Source organism: Astyanax mexicanus, chromosome 9 (genome assembly GCF_023375975.1).
Source record: "Astyanax mexicanus isolate ESR-SI-001 chromosome 9, AstMex3_surface, whole genome shotgun sequence".
NCBI lineage: Eukaryota > Metazoa > Chordata > Actinopteri > Characiformes > Acestrorhamphidae > Astyanax > Astyanax mexicanus.
This window is the reverse complement of record NC_064416.1, coordinates 40,335,270-40,349,638: the sequence shown is the minus strand read 5'-3', so window position 1 is coordinate 40,349,638 and position 14,369 is coordinate 40,335,270. Positions and strand designations below refer to the sequence as shown.

Below are 14,369 nucleotides of genomic sequence, written 5' to 3'. Positions count from 1 at the left end.
TTCCTATGGCCCCCATGCATAATGACAATTGTGGGCTAGAGGACTGTAAAGACCCTCCATTAGGATGTACAGCAGTGGAACTGGTGGGACTGAGTTCATTCACTAGCTGAATGAAATGAGCTGGAGAGGCAGAACTAATCACTGATATCAGTGCATGACTTCAGTGATGCTCGTAGCTGAATGCAATCAAATCGTCACAACAAAAACTAAACAAAAATTTACTGAAAAGCTTTCCAAAACAGTGGATGCTGCTACTGCAGTAAACTTGGCAGAGGTCTTATTTTTTTTTTTGATGAGATAAATATTTCCACATATTTGAGAACAGAGTGACGAAAAGCAAAGACAAGAAATAACCTACAGTTAACCGGATTTTCAGAAGCAATGGTTTATCAGAACATCTTGCACATCTATAACCACTGCAGTAAAACCTCAGCAAGTGCACGTTCAGTATGTGCAAATACAAGTGTGCTTACTTTTGCTTCTCTTTAGTCTAAAGCATTATGTGGCATTTTTATAATAAAAAATATATATAATTTTGCACTAACCTGTAATAGGGAGAAAAGTATCACCATCATTGCTCGGCAGTCTGTTAACTGCACTATTTAACTTTGGTGAAGTGGACAGGGAAAACTATGAACTATGCAATGCTGTCATATGCATGTAAAATCCTGTAACATTACTCCTGTAACATTACCGCCACAGTCCACATGCTACTTTCACTGATGGTTCTGTATCTCTCAGCTTGTCTAGAAAAGCATGTGCAAAGTATGTTTTTTAAAGGCGACTCAAAGTACACATTCTTAATTGTCCAGAAGTCCAGGAGTAAGAAATGACAATTATCCATAACGCTCCTTTAAAAGGTCTTTCCAGACTTCCCCACATCATTACTCAACTGATGCAGTTCCATCATGTTTGGATAATTTAGATAACCTAATCTGACGTCAATCACTGATGTTGCTAAGCAATAATTTCTTCTTATTATCTTATTTCATCTCTTAAATTACAGCATAATTATTTTAAAGAAATTATTTATCATTGTTTTCTAACAGCAGCATTTGAGGTATTATTAATACTGTAGCATTATTATATTTATTATTATATATTTTTATTAGTTATAGTGCACACTTCTGCTACCAAAAAAAGCCACAAGATGGCATTACATATATATCTCACTTAAATTATTTAAATTTGACCATTAGTGCCTATTGTGGTGTATTACAGATCACTTGTGTCACTTTGCATCACTTATATCAAGCCCACCTTTTGAAATAAGCCTCTGTGCTGTTAAAAAAAAAAAAAAGGAAATTGAGAATCGAATCGAATCGTGACCCTAAAATCGGAAATAAAATTGAATAGAGGATTTAGAGAATCATGACACCCCTAAATAGCATGACTATATTTGTTCTGTGGCATCTAACAAAGTTCTTCCACCACCGCCACAGTCTGACCTCCAAAGAAACTGCAGCTCTGCACTGTAGTCAGATGGTCGAGTCTGTGGCTGATGTGTGAGGCTGAAGGAGTGAGGGGTGAACTGTTCCTGTATAAGCAGTTCCTGTTGTGTTTATATTAATGTGAGGTCACATCAAGGAAGCAGCTCGCAACCAGAAGTGCCACCACACAGCTTTGCATAGACAAACAGGCTGAGACTGAGGCTGTGCACCAACCTGATCAACAACAATGGGGGGGGGGGGGGGGGGCTTTATACCCCTCTAGCCCATGAATAGCTAGATTACTCATGGTGAACATACTCTAGTGTTTTTGTTCCTGAGAGTCCTAGTCTACTGGCAGCCTTTTTGTGTGCATTTGCAAATTTTTATCAGCAATGGATGCAACTTAATTTAGCTGAATGAATTCATTAGAAGGTGACATATGGCATGTCAGTGTATATATACAACTATGGCAACCCTAAGAATCCTTCAACTGTTTGAATGGTTCTTTACAAGAATAGAAAATCTGCTATAGAAATTGGTTTACTACTGCAGCAAAAGCACACCTCAGGCGACTCTGTTTGTGGCGTGCTTGCAGAAATGGTTTCTTTCACATCACTCTCCCATACAGCTTCTCCTTGTGCAAAGTGTGCTGTATTGTTGACCGATGCACAGTGACACCATCTGCAGCAAGATGATGCTGCAGCTCTTTGGAGGTGGTCTGTGGATTGTCCTTGACTGTTCTCACCATTCTTCTTCTCTGCCTTTCTGATATTTTTCTTGGCCTGCCACTTCTGGGCTTAACAAGAACTATCCCTGTGGTCTTGTTGAACAATCTTTGTTTTTAGATCATTTGAGAGTTGTTTTAAATGAACCCATGATGTAAAGTTCAAAGCTCAATGAGGTTACCAAACCAATTTTGTGCTTCAGTAAGTCAGTAAAAAGTAGTTAGGAGTATTTAAATCAATAAAATGATAAGGGTGCCCATACTTTTGCACCGGTCAAATTTTGGTTTTATGCATATTGCACATTTTCTGTTAGAACAATAAACCTCATTTCAATCCTGGAATATTACTGTGTCCATCAGTTATTAGATATATCAAACAGAAATGGCTGTTGCAAACACCCAAATATTTAGAACTAAAAATGATTAAGATTAATAGGGGTGCCCAAACTTTTTCATATGACTGTATAAATGAAACTTACATAGAGGCATATCCTAGCTTTGTTCAGCTTGTGTCTCAATTACAGTAAGTGTGATAAGTGATGCTGAATGTTCTATTTAGTTTAATATACAGGGTTCATGAGAGCAGAAGTAGAGCATGCTGCTGCTTAAAAATGTCCCCCATTCCTTTGTAAAAGGAAACATTTAAATAAGTCATTGTTCAGTATAAATTATTTAGTCTTTTTACTAATTAATTCGCCAAATATTTGATGCATCACTAATTCAAAACATTCTTGTCATGGCTCTATATAGGCTCTATACAGGCTGTATACTTTTATGGAAGTACTTGATCTGAGACAGTGAAGCTATGTGTGGCTAAATAAGTTAAGTGAAGTGTTCACTGTGGCATTGTGAAAGAACTGATCCTCTTACTTCTCTCTTGCTTGTAAACAAGCATGAAATCCTGCCCTCGTGTTGCTAATTCTGCAGCTAATTCGCAGGCACGTTCTAAAGGCCTAAACCTGAACAAATAAGTCAGGCCTCCACAGCAGCTCACAGAGATTCATGTGTAACAAAGCCTCTCCCACACCTCTAAATCACCAACACACATAATCTTCAAAGCATTTTCCTATAGTTTCCGTAAGTACTTCCACCCCGCTGCTCCATTGGCTACCAGTTGCTGCTCGCATCAAATTCAAAGCTCTTACAATCGCCTACAAGGTGATGTCAGAACAGCTCCTTCCTACCTGCACTCACTCCTGAAGGCTTACGCCACCTCCCGGCCGCTGCGCTCCTCCAATGAACGTCGCCTCGCTTTACCAAACAAACATTCACACAAAGCAATCCAGACTGTTCTCATACAGAGTTCCCCAATAGTGGAACAAACTACCTTCCACTAACAGATCAGGAGAACCTCTCACTATCTTTAAGAAACTCCTGAAGACAGAGCTCTTCAAAGAGCACTTACTCTCTATTATTTTGTACTTGACTATTGTAAGTCGCTTTGGACAAAAGCGTCTGCCAAATGTAATGTAATGTAATGTAATGTAATATGCAATACTTTTTCTGTTTGTTTGCACGCATAGCCAACAGATTACAAACCACATTCTCATTCTCTCACACAAAAACACTGAAACTGATGACAAATGCCCTGGTAAGGCCCTAAAACAAACTTGATGCCACCAACCTTTTGACAGACAGTCCAATTAATAATTATGTTAAATAGACCAGATAATGTTTTATAGTTTTAATTCTTCAAAGTAGCATCTCTTGCTTAGATGACAGTTTTGCTTATAAGATAGAGTCACCTGGAATGGCTTTCAGTTAACAGCTGTGTTGAACTTTTCAAGAGTTAAATACTTGAATTTCTTGTCTCTTAATGTGTTTGAGAGCATCAATTGTAAAGTTGAATAACCTTATTTGAGTGATGTTCTAATCCATATTATGGCAAAAAATACTTAACTGAGTAAAGAAAAAATACTTTAAGAAATGTCAATCCGAAACATTTCAAGAAGTTTGAAAGTATCCTCAAGTGGTGTCGCAAAGACCATCAAAAACGTGGCTCTCATCAGGACCGCCCCAGGAAAGGAAGAGCCAAGAGTTGCGACACCACGAGTGTTCATCGAAGTTTCCAGCCTCAGAAACCACAAGTTAACAGAACCGCAGATAAAAGCACCTTAATGCTTTACAGAATATTTTGGTTTGTTTAACACTTTCAAGTTACTACATGATTCATTATGTGTTCCTTCATCGTCTGGATAACTTCAGTATTCATTTACAATGTAGGGAAACAGGAGTGTGTCCAAAATGTTTAACTGGTATCATTCACAAAAATTTGTTTGCGACAGGCCTAGACACAGTTTGGATTGAGAATCACAGCAATTATCCAGCAATAATGACTTATCAAGAATGATAGGTTTGTCTTTTAGAGATAATTAATAAAGATAATTCATAAATTTTAACAATCTACATAGTTAGAAATAGACTAGGGGTTCTCACTTAACCTGGGGGTCCAAGAGTGATACTAATTGATGGCATTTCTCCATGAAACGTGCAGAGAATAATGCCTAGCTTTTACTTGATACATCACGAAAGGCGTAACTGAAAGAAATGTGCTACAATTAAACAAACACTTTGTCTTTTTCATGGCAAATAAATGACAATTCCTTCATATGTAGTGCCGCACTTATTGAGTTAAGTATAAGTCAGCCTTTAGATTCAGACATTATACAGAGTTGTACTTTCATTTAATCAGACCAACTGATTCACCATTCGAAGCCAGCAGGGGTGGGAATCACAGGGCATCTCACGTTACTATATTACCACGGTACATTGCCCATGATAACAATGAGATTACAATACCGTAATTTTGCAATGATAAACATATTGCAAGACAATTCTCTATGATACTGCATCTCTGTTACTGAAGAGAATAAACTATTGCTAGCGAATACAAGAAATTTGGGATTTATTGCTTTTTAGTTTCACAGGTTGTATACTATTCAATTGATTAGTGCCACCTATCCATGTCATGATGATTACATTATCGAATTATCGTACAATATATGGACACAACCTCAATAATCTGACTTATCGAGGAGGACACATTGTCAACTTGTTTTAAATCATAGGTTTGTAAGTTTACACAACACTGTCAAATATAGATAAAGATAGTAAGTCAAGTAAAATGGTTTGTAAATGAAAGTAATCAGGAAAATGTATTATTTAAAGTGGTATATTTCACTTCACTATTTGTTTTATTACAGAGTCTCTGGCCCATGACTTCAAATATATTTCTTCTTCTGGCCCCCAACAAAAAAAGTTTGGACACTCCTGCTTTAAAACTTTTTAACTGTATTATTATGACACTAAACCATCATTTTTTTAGTGGCGTAAAACGTATGTCTTAACTTGAAAATATTATCACAATTGTTGCTGGGGCAATATATAGTTCACGTAGAAATAGCTATTGTGACTGGCCTAGCGGCACCACATGGATTCAAGTCAAATTAGGGAAGAATCTGAGGGAATGTAGAGCACCTATGTATCAATAACAAAAAAAAAAATAATATTTGAGGCCAAATATCAAAACAATAGGATACAATGGAAACAATAGGATGTGTCAAAATTACAATATACTGTCCCACCCCTAATTGCAGTTTTGCACACGGTTAGGTTTTTTTTCTATTTTGGAAAAGCAGTGTGCGGTCGGGGATGAGTTGGGGGAGGGCTGGTTTTAATATTTTGATCCCTAAAAAAGGGTTGCACAGCAAAAAGGTTAAGAACACAAGAACAGACACATATATAGACATAGACAGGTTAACAGGCCTACGATGTCCTTGTGCTATTCTGAGCTAATATTGGGCTCAATATTGCTAATCTTGATACTGTCACAGGCCTAAACCCCTGATCTCGCTGTCTGCACAGAGATGGACGAAGGGATGCCTTGAGAAGCCCGAGGGTTTTTTCCCTCTCATATTTTCCTAGCAGAGAGGCTGGCAGGAGGGCGGAGTGTCGAGCAGCCTGGGCAGCACTCCAACACTAATGGACAGAGTGTAGCCAGCAGGCAGGCGGATATGCAGATCCCACTGAACTTAAACAAAGGCACAGGCACACGCAGCCAAACTGGGTGTGACCCACAGTGCCATGCAGACACACACATACACACACACTCATGTCAAGTCATGACAAGTTTTTTTTTAATGAGTTTACTTCTCTTTTCCAGTGCCAGTGCTTGAACTGAACTCCTCATCATAAACACCTATTAGTGTAAAATGTCCACAAACGATGATCAGGAAACTCCACATTACATTACAACATAATCCTGTCGTCTTAAACTGAGTTTATGCAAGCCAATGAATAACCTCTAACACAACAATGTAACAAAGTCTTATACAGCAGTTTGTTAATGAATGGGACACTACTATAATGATTGTTACGTCACATTATGACGTGTGCAGTGAGAAAAATTTAACACAAAGATTAATACTAATTCTAATACTAATAAGGTCCTAGTTCATAGGTCGGCAATAGGCGGCCCGCGGGCCAGATGCGGCCCGCAAGCAAGAAACATCTGGCCCGGGAGGTTGAACTATAATGAAAAAAAAAAAATCGGACAGTCCGTCTCAAAAATGCTCTTTATTTAGAAACTTAATTTTCCAAAACAGAAAAATTTATTAAAGATTTTTTTGACACGGGCTGTTAGATAACTGCTAGCTTCTTTATTCTGTTTTTTTTTTTTTTATTCGTTTTTTTTTATTATTTAACAAACAGGTATATCATTAATAGCGCCCCCAATGGTCAGTCCACAGATTTCACCCACATCAGCCCACTTGAATGTCAGCCCCGCCCCCCCCCCCCCCCCCCCCGCCAAGTGCTTGTGGCCCGCCATGTAATGGCTTGGAATAAATCTGGCCCGCGGCCAAACTTAATTGCCGACCCCTGTCCTAGTTCATTACTACATGAATAGTTTTTACCCTCTCATTATTCCTCAGGCCTTGTGATGTTGTGCCTTATTTTAAAAAAAAGACTTTGTTGAAACTCTCCTTAGTAGCGATGCATAATTATTTCAGAATTATATCTGTATTGTTTGATAATTACTGTTTTGTTAGAACAAGTAAGCTAAATAACTGTGAAGCCAAAGAATGCAAAAACTAATTTTTTAGGAGATACCTTTCATTTTATCCATCATTGGTTCAAATTTCCCACATCGGTTCATCCATACTCTAGAGTTATCAGTCCTAAATAAACTGCAGTAGGCTGAATGGGCATTTATATAAATGCACACACAATGTTCATGGGGTAAAAGAAGCTAAGTTAAATCTCTAGTTTAGCAAGTTTCCCATTCACTAGCTAGGTCCCAATCTGCTGAGAGGATAATATAAATTAAGGCTTACAATGAAATAATTCAGTAATTTTGATTTTGCAGAGAAAGATTAAACTTTAAATAATGAGGCAAGTTCAGGAAAACAGGAAAGTTCATTGTTTCCCAATTTTTTCATAATAATGCATTAAAGGTACAGTAAGTAAGACTGTGTTTGAACAGGCTTCCGCTGAATTACATGATTTTAATCACATAATTTTTTCAGTCTGGACAGGATAAATCACTTGGAGGAGAATGCAAATTTACATGTGCTACTTCAGACCTTGACCGGGGCTTCAGACTAACATGGTCCCACAGTCCCCATTAAAAATGCACACAGGACAAGATTAAAGTTCTTTCAGGATGAAAAACCTGTGCGCAGTGAAACCAGATACAAGTTATTTATGAAGAGCCGGCTTGCTGGTTGAAATATGACTAGGAGTTTTCTTAATGCTTAACACAGAGTCTGTTTAGTAATCAAGTCACACCTTCCAAAATCAGTTTGCGGGTAAAGCTGCAAGAGAAGGAGGGGCTTGTAACCATGAAAGCCCAAATAACTGAAGACATTATGACTGTAAAAAAAAAAAAAAAACACAAATAATACACAAAATAGCAGTAATAGTAAAAAAAAAAAAATATATATATATATATATATATATATATATTTTTTTTTTTTTTTTTGAGACAGACGATTTTCAGTTTGAGGTGTCTGCCAGAAAGCTTTTGAACAGTTCAGGGGCGGTTGACAAAATATTAGTCTCAGAGTACACAAGGTACACTACACCCAAGGACGGTATGAGCAGTGACACCTTAGACATTCTCTCATCTATAAACTACTATAAAGTACAGATGTTTGGGACATTTTTAAAACTTTACAGTGTTTGCACACTACACCACACTCACATTTCTACAGGTCAAAGACTCTATATACAGTTAATATACAGCCCCAGAAAAAGGACAATGAATAGCCCAACAATTAGCCACACTGTATCTTTAATGTAATAATGTTTGGGATATAATGGACTCTTCTGTGTTAGAATTTAAACATTGTTACAAAATCTGAGCGATTTAAATAGTTCATTTATTACAAGGGTGAGAAACACATCATGACATTTCCTGGCTTAACAAAAAAAAAAAAAAAAACTGATCAAAGACAGGATCCTTCAACCCAGTCCTAATTCATCTCATAGCTAATGCTCATTTACGACTAGTTTCAGATTAGTGTAAAATAGTGGAACGCCCAAGAACACACAGAGCGATTGAGAGTGCAGTTTGCCCAGACGAGGGTAATACGGATGCAATGAGTCAGACTCATTTCTGGCACACAAACCATCCTCATCTAATATCCCTCAGCTGGTCCTCATGTGCTTTAGGCACTGTGTCATGTGACCACCCATTCCTGATCCTGCTAAAGAGCCACACGTGCTTACAAATTCACAGCAAACCAGCTAAACGTGAGCACTTAGTTTGAATCTTAGTTTCTTTGACATTAGGGCTAGCACTTAATGTAATTTATCCTTTGTATTTCAGAAATAAAAATGACATAAAAATTATTGAAGAAACTTTAATAAAGGGGTCTATTTAAAAAGGGGTGTTTTAATTTAGAGCTGGACGATATGGAAACAATAATGAAATTTCTCAAGTAAATCACGGTATCATATGATACATTTAAAGTTAATAACAAAACTGAAAGTTAGTGTTAAGTACTGAGTAAGTTTCATAAAAGGTGCACCGATGTTCTGTGCCGATGCTGATATCCGATGTGACAAGTATATATCTTTAGTCTGGTCCTTACACAGACCGCCCACAGCTTTAAACCCTCTTAACAGGGACAAAAAAAAAAAAACAGGTTTATTAAAACAAATGTTTAGCATAAATAAACGGGTTTTAAAGTAGAGCAGTCATTGCCGGCCAGTTGTAGTAGCATGGCCAGCAATGCTTTATTCTTTTCAATCATACAATAAATACATCAGCAAGTATCGGTTTGAATTATCGACCAAATCAGAAAATACAGATACTGATTTAATTCCGATATCAAGATGCACCCATAATAAATGTCTCTACTGTCCATGAAAAGGCTTCCTATTAGATTTTGGGGCATTGTTATTAGGATTGAATTGCATTGAGCTATCCACCCCACCTTACCCAAAAAATATTGGATGGAGCACCATTATCAGCTCAAAACTAGGGGATTTATACGCCTCTAGCCCACGCTTGGCATTAGGTGAAAAATGGGTTTGACACTGCAGGAAATTTTTATCTTAGTTTTACATTTTCTGTGTATTCAGAAGTTGGAATCACATAAAATGTATTAATTTAAACTGTAAAATGTGGATAAAATCCAAATTCACTCCACTTCACTTTGAGTTATTAAGCTCATATTTCACAAGTACTTAAAGTCTCATAGTATAAAGATTCAAAGAATTTGTTTAGTTCCTTTTCTTGACCGTACTACGTATAATAATTAAATTATACCATTTAAAAAAAAAAAAAAAAAAAAAAATTGACCTATGATTTTGTTGATGTTAACACAGCAAAATAATGTAAACTAATATTAGATATTACCTCCCCCCCAACCACAACTGCATACTCGAATGTAAAGGAGACACTAAGTTTGGTCACAGATCCCCCCTGATACCTAATAACTACATTTTTTATATAATTTCCACATTGTCATGCAAATGATAGCAGTATGCCGATTTTACCTTAAAATATCAGCTTTAAAATTATGTTGATACTCCACTGATTGTAATAGAGAGACAAGCATCTCTATTATTTCTTCAGGCTTGATATGCTGCTAACTTCACTATGTGACTCTGGTGAAGTGAGCACACAATGCTCACAAGAAGTGTGTAGCGCTGCATAACCTGTGTAACCTGTGTAGTCATATTTGTATAAAATCCTGTAATATTACTGTACCGCCTCATTCGCCTCAAGCTTCTTTCACTTTCAGTGAAAGGTTCTGCATCTCCCAACTTGACAAGAACAGCACATGTGAAGTGTGTCCTTTTAGGGTTTTCCCCAAGCCCAGGGCCAGGAAATGTCAATTTTGCATGTTGTTTTAACCTTTAGGGCCAAAAATATCAATATCATTGAAACGTAATAGCAGTGTAATGGTAAAATTAATAATGGTATACCAGTACACATGACATAACTCCTCTTTCAGCTCTATTCAACAAGAACATGTCCAAAAACAATGCCTGGCCACAGGAGTGTAGAGCACTATAAAGATATAGTTAATAAGAAAAAGAAGGTTGAGCAATCCACTCTCAGCAACTAACCTGCAGACTACAAGGAAGGAGGAAACATTTCTGGACTGTAATTGTTTTACAGAAAATCATAATAAAATAATATAAAAAGCATAATAAAATGTATAACAAAGAAACTTATTGATATTCTTTATTTTAAAATATTTATCAAACCACAATTAACTGTAATCACGGTAAATAACTTTAATTAAAGCTACTGTCCAATAATGCACAGAACCAGCTTGCCTTATTCTTTCTACCAGTCTTATTTAGTAGAAAGGAAACCATGCATCTACTCACAGAAATCAGGTTCCTCTTAGTTCTAGACACATGTATTAGCTAATAAAGGAAGACTTACACATTTCCTTAGTCAGCATGTGAAAATCTACGTCAAATCTTAATTCTTCAATCATCAGAATCAAACAGGCTGCAGATAGAGCATGTTTGGTATTAGATATGACCTTTGACTTTATTTAAAAATGATAATACACATTACAGGGAAGGTATATACAATAATCTATATCCCTTATTCATGCAGTGAATGCGCCAGATTTAGACAAACTTAAAGTCTTAATTGTGAAACAGAAGATAATAGTTACAATACTTAAACATTTTGAGTATTTTATGTCCGTTTATAGTGTCTATAGGAAGTTTTAAAAAGGAAGACGTGTTAAAGTTGTTGGCATCTCTCAATTTTACGTTTACTGATTTCCTGCAAATGCAGTCTGATTCCTTCACATATTGTGTACCCTTGAGGGAAAAGTAAACCCTATAGTAATCAAAGCTTTAAATTAATGTCTTAATGTTTTATATTCTAAGAACTCCTGACAATAGAATAAGCCACAAAACTATATGAAAGCCCAGTCATGCCAAAATATATAAATGTATGAAAATAAACCAGAAAATAGACATTCATTGATAGTGCCTTTATTCTGCGAGTATATACACTAGTATTTTAATTTTCACCACTAATATAAAAATATAATTGCATTTTACATTTGTTGTATTTATTCTTTTATTTACATATATACATTTATTTACATATATATAAATGTCTTAAGAAAAAAAAGTGTGATTAAATGCAGTTAATCACAGAATATTGTAATAGATTTTTTGAAAGATTGGCACCACTAGTTAAAATACAGGTTATGAAATTGTTGTTGTGTCATTTATGTTACACCATAAATTTAGCATGTTTAACTTTAAATATTTACAATTATGTGCACATAATTAAGAAAAAATAAATGAGCCACTCACTGAATTTATCTGATTCCATTTTTGATATGGCATCAATATTCAGAAATGGATCTGGGCTCTTACGGGTTAAAGAAAATAGTTTATAAAGCCCTTTTAAATGTGCTAACATACAGCCACGTGTCTGATGATGACACATGACAAGACAGACAGAAAGATATAAGCTAAACTGGGTAGGTTAGATCATTTAAAATCTCACAGCTTTGCCAGTTCCTGCACTGCATTGCCTGTTCCCATAAACTCCCCCAATCCATCATTAAAACATCAGCTACAGGTGATGTGTCACAAGCACTGGGAATTTTGCAACTTTTTCCCAGTCTGTGAGCCGAAATATCACTTCGATTAAAGTTTTAATGCTTTAAAACACGAAAAAAGTGTCTGAAAGGGCGTTTAACACGCTTAAACATATTATATCACGCAGAAAATGCAAAAACTTACAGTTTTAAGCCAATTCATTAACTTTTGAGAGAAGTAGACAGCAGAAGGGTTTAACTTACCAGGCGGCTACCTTCACTTAGTCGATATTTCTGAAGAAAAAAACGCTGCTATGCAAATTATACCAACGCCAAAGCCTTTTAAAGCTACGCGTCTAGTTTTAAACAGTGACTTTAAGCTACTTTAGGCTGAATTTGCTTTTCCTGAAGCTGAAGCACAGCCTGCATCGAGGTCCACACGGCTGAAGTCTCTCGGGGTTGACGCAGCAGCAGCACTACTTCCCGTTCAGCGCTTTTTCGTTTCCCACCTGTTTTAGGTAAAGTCCCGCCTTGCTGAGATGGGATTGGCCAGCCGCGGCTCTCCTCCTGCGCTGCGATTGGTTATCGAGCTGAACAAGCAAACCAACAGCAAATAGACGAGCTGCGTGAGGGCTCGAAGTTTTAGCACAGCAGAGCACAGGAGGGTTGAGTACGGGTGGGAAACAAAACAGGGCCTACCCCTCCCTCACTCCTTTCTCCAGGATGTTGGAGAGAATAGAGCACACCGACCACGATAGACAGGCTTCTATAACTGAACACAACACTACACTACTTTTTCAGTAATTGCTGGAACGGAAACTTGATATTTGTTATTTTTTTATCAATAATATCGTTGTTTATTAATATCTCTTAATAATAAACAACCTATAAACTATTTTCTTAATACACCAGACAACTGTTACAGAATGGCTGTATTAATGTAAATTTTAATCTAGCAATCTAAAAAAATGTAATAATGGTAATTATAAATAAAATCTAAACAAGAAAGCCTTGTGCAGAATGGCTGTATTATTAAATTGTTTAGTCTAGCAATCTAAAAAATGCAATAAAGGTAATTAAAAGAAAATGCAAGAAAAGTTTAATAAAAAATAACTTAAAAAACAAATGTAAATCTATATTTTTAGTCCTTAAAAAGTAAATTAAATTCCGTTTTTTTTCTTTTAACTTTTTTCTGCAATACAATACATGCAAGCAAAATCTGTTGTTTATTACCAGTTGTTTGTTGTCTATTGAGTTCTGTTAAATGCTAACTTTTTACCTAACGTAATTCATAAAGCATTTACAAATGTTTAAAAAAATATTTTGTTTATTTTTCAATACAAACATTACATGTCAAAAGTTTGGACACACCTTCTCATTCAATGTTTTTCTTTATTCAAATATTTATTATTACATTATAGATTAATATTAAATAGATAAAAAGATTAAGGGTCACATATGGATCTATATAATAAACAGTAATAATGTGTTCACAATCCCCTGATCTAAATCTGATGATCTGTGATGATGATTTGGAATGAGCGTGGGAACAGCAGCAGCTATTGTTCAGCACCTCCAGAAACTCCTTCAAGATGCTGAGAAACGATTCCAGGTGACTCTCCCTCATGAAGACACTGAGATTAAAATATCAAGAGTGTGCAGATCTGTCCTCAAAGATATGTGATACTTAGAATAATCTTAAGTATAAAACATATCTTCCTTTAAACACTTTCTGTTTACGAAATAATTCTGCATGTGTTCCTGTATAGCTTCAATATTATATTAACAATTTAAAAAAAATCATAAAAAGGAAAAAAACACACAGATTGAGAAGAGGTTTGTCCAAACTTTTGGCTTGTACTGTATGTGGTTCTTTTAATTTGGAGGGTTAGCATCTGTCTTATCCTATGTGATGCTATTATTTCGTCTGAATTATCAATACATCTTTTACTTTTTATATAATAAAATGTACTTTTTACTTTAATGATTCTGGATATATACCTGTGCTTGTTTAAATCCTTGTGAAACAGTGTCCTTTTTTCTCTATACATTAAGTCTATATGTTTGTTTTTTTAATATTTACAAGGTTTTAACTACATGTTAAAACATCTGTGCTGTATTCAGAATCAATTTGCATCATTTCTTTTCTACAGCATGGTAATCTTATAACAGCATAACAAT

General features: G+C 35.9%; 1 protein-coding gene across 1 annotated transcript in view; it reads right to left on the bottom strand.

Moving 5' to 3' along the window:
- Positions 1–12,671, bottom strand: part of rab27a (RAB27A, member RAS oncogene family) — a 45,205-nt gene extending 32,534 nt beyond the window's left edge. The window contains exon 1 of the mRNA XM_007251869.4: positions 12,453–12,671. The gene's annotated coding sequence lies outside the window, so the exon portion shown is untranslated. The remainder of the gene's footprint in view (positions 1–12,452) is intronic.
- Positions 12,672–14,369: the final 1,698 nt, after the last annotated feature.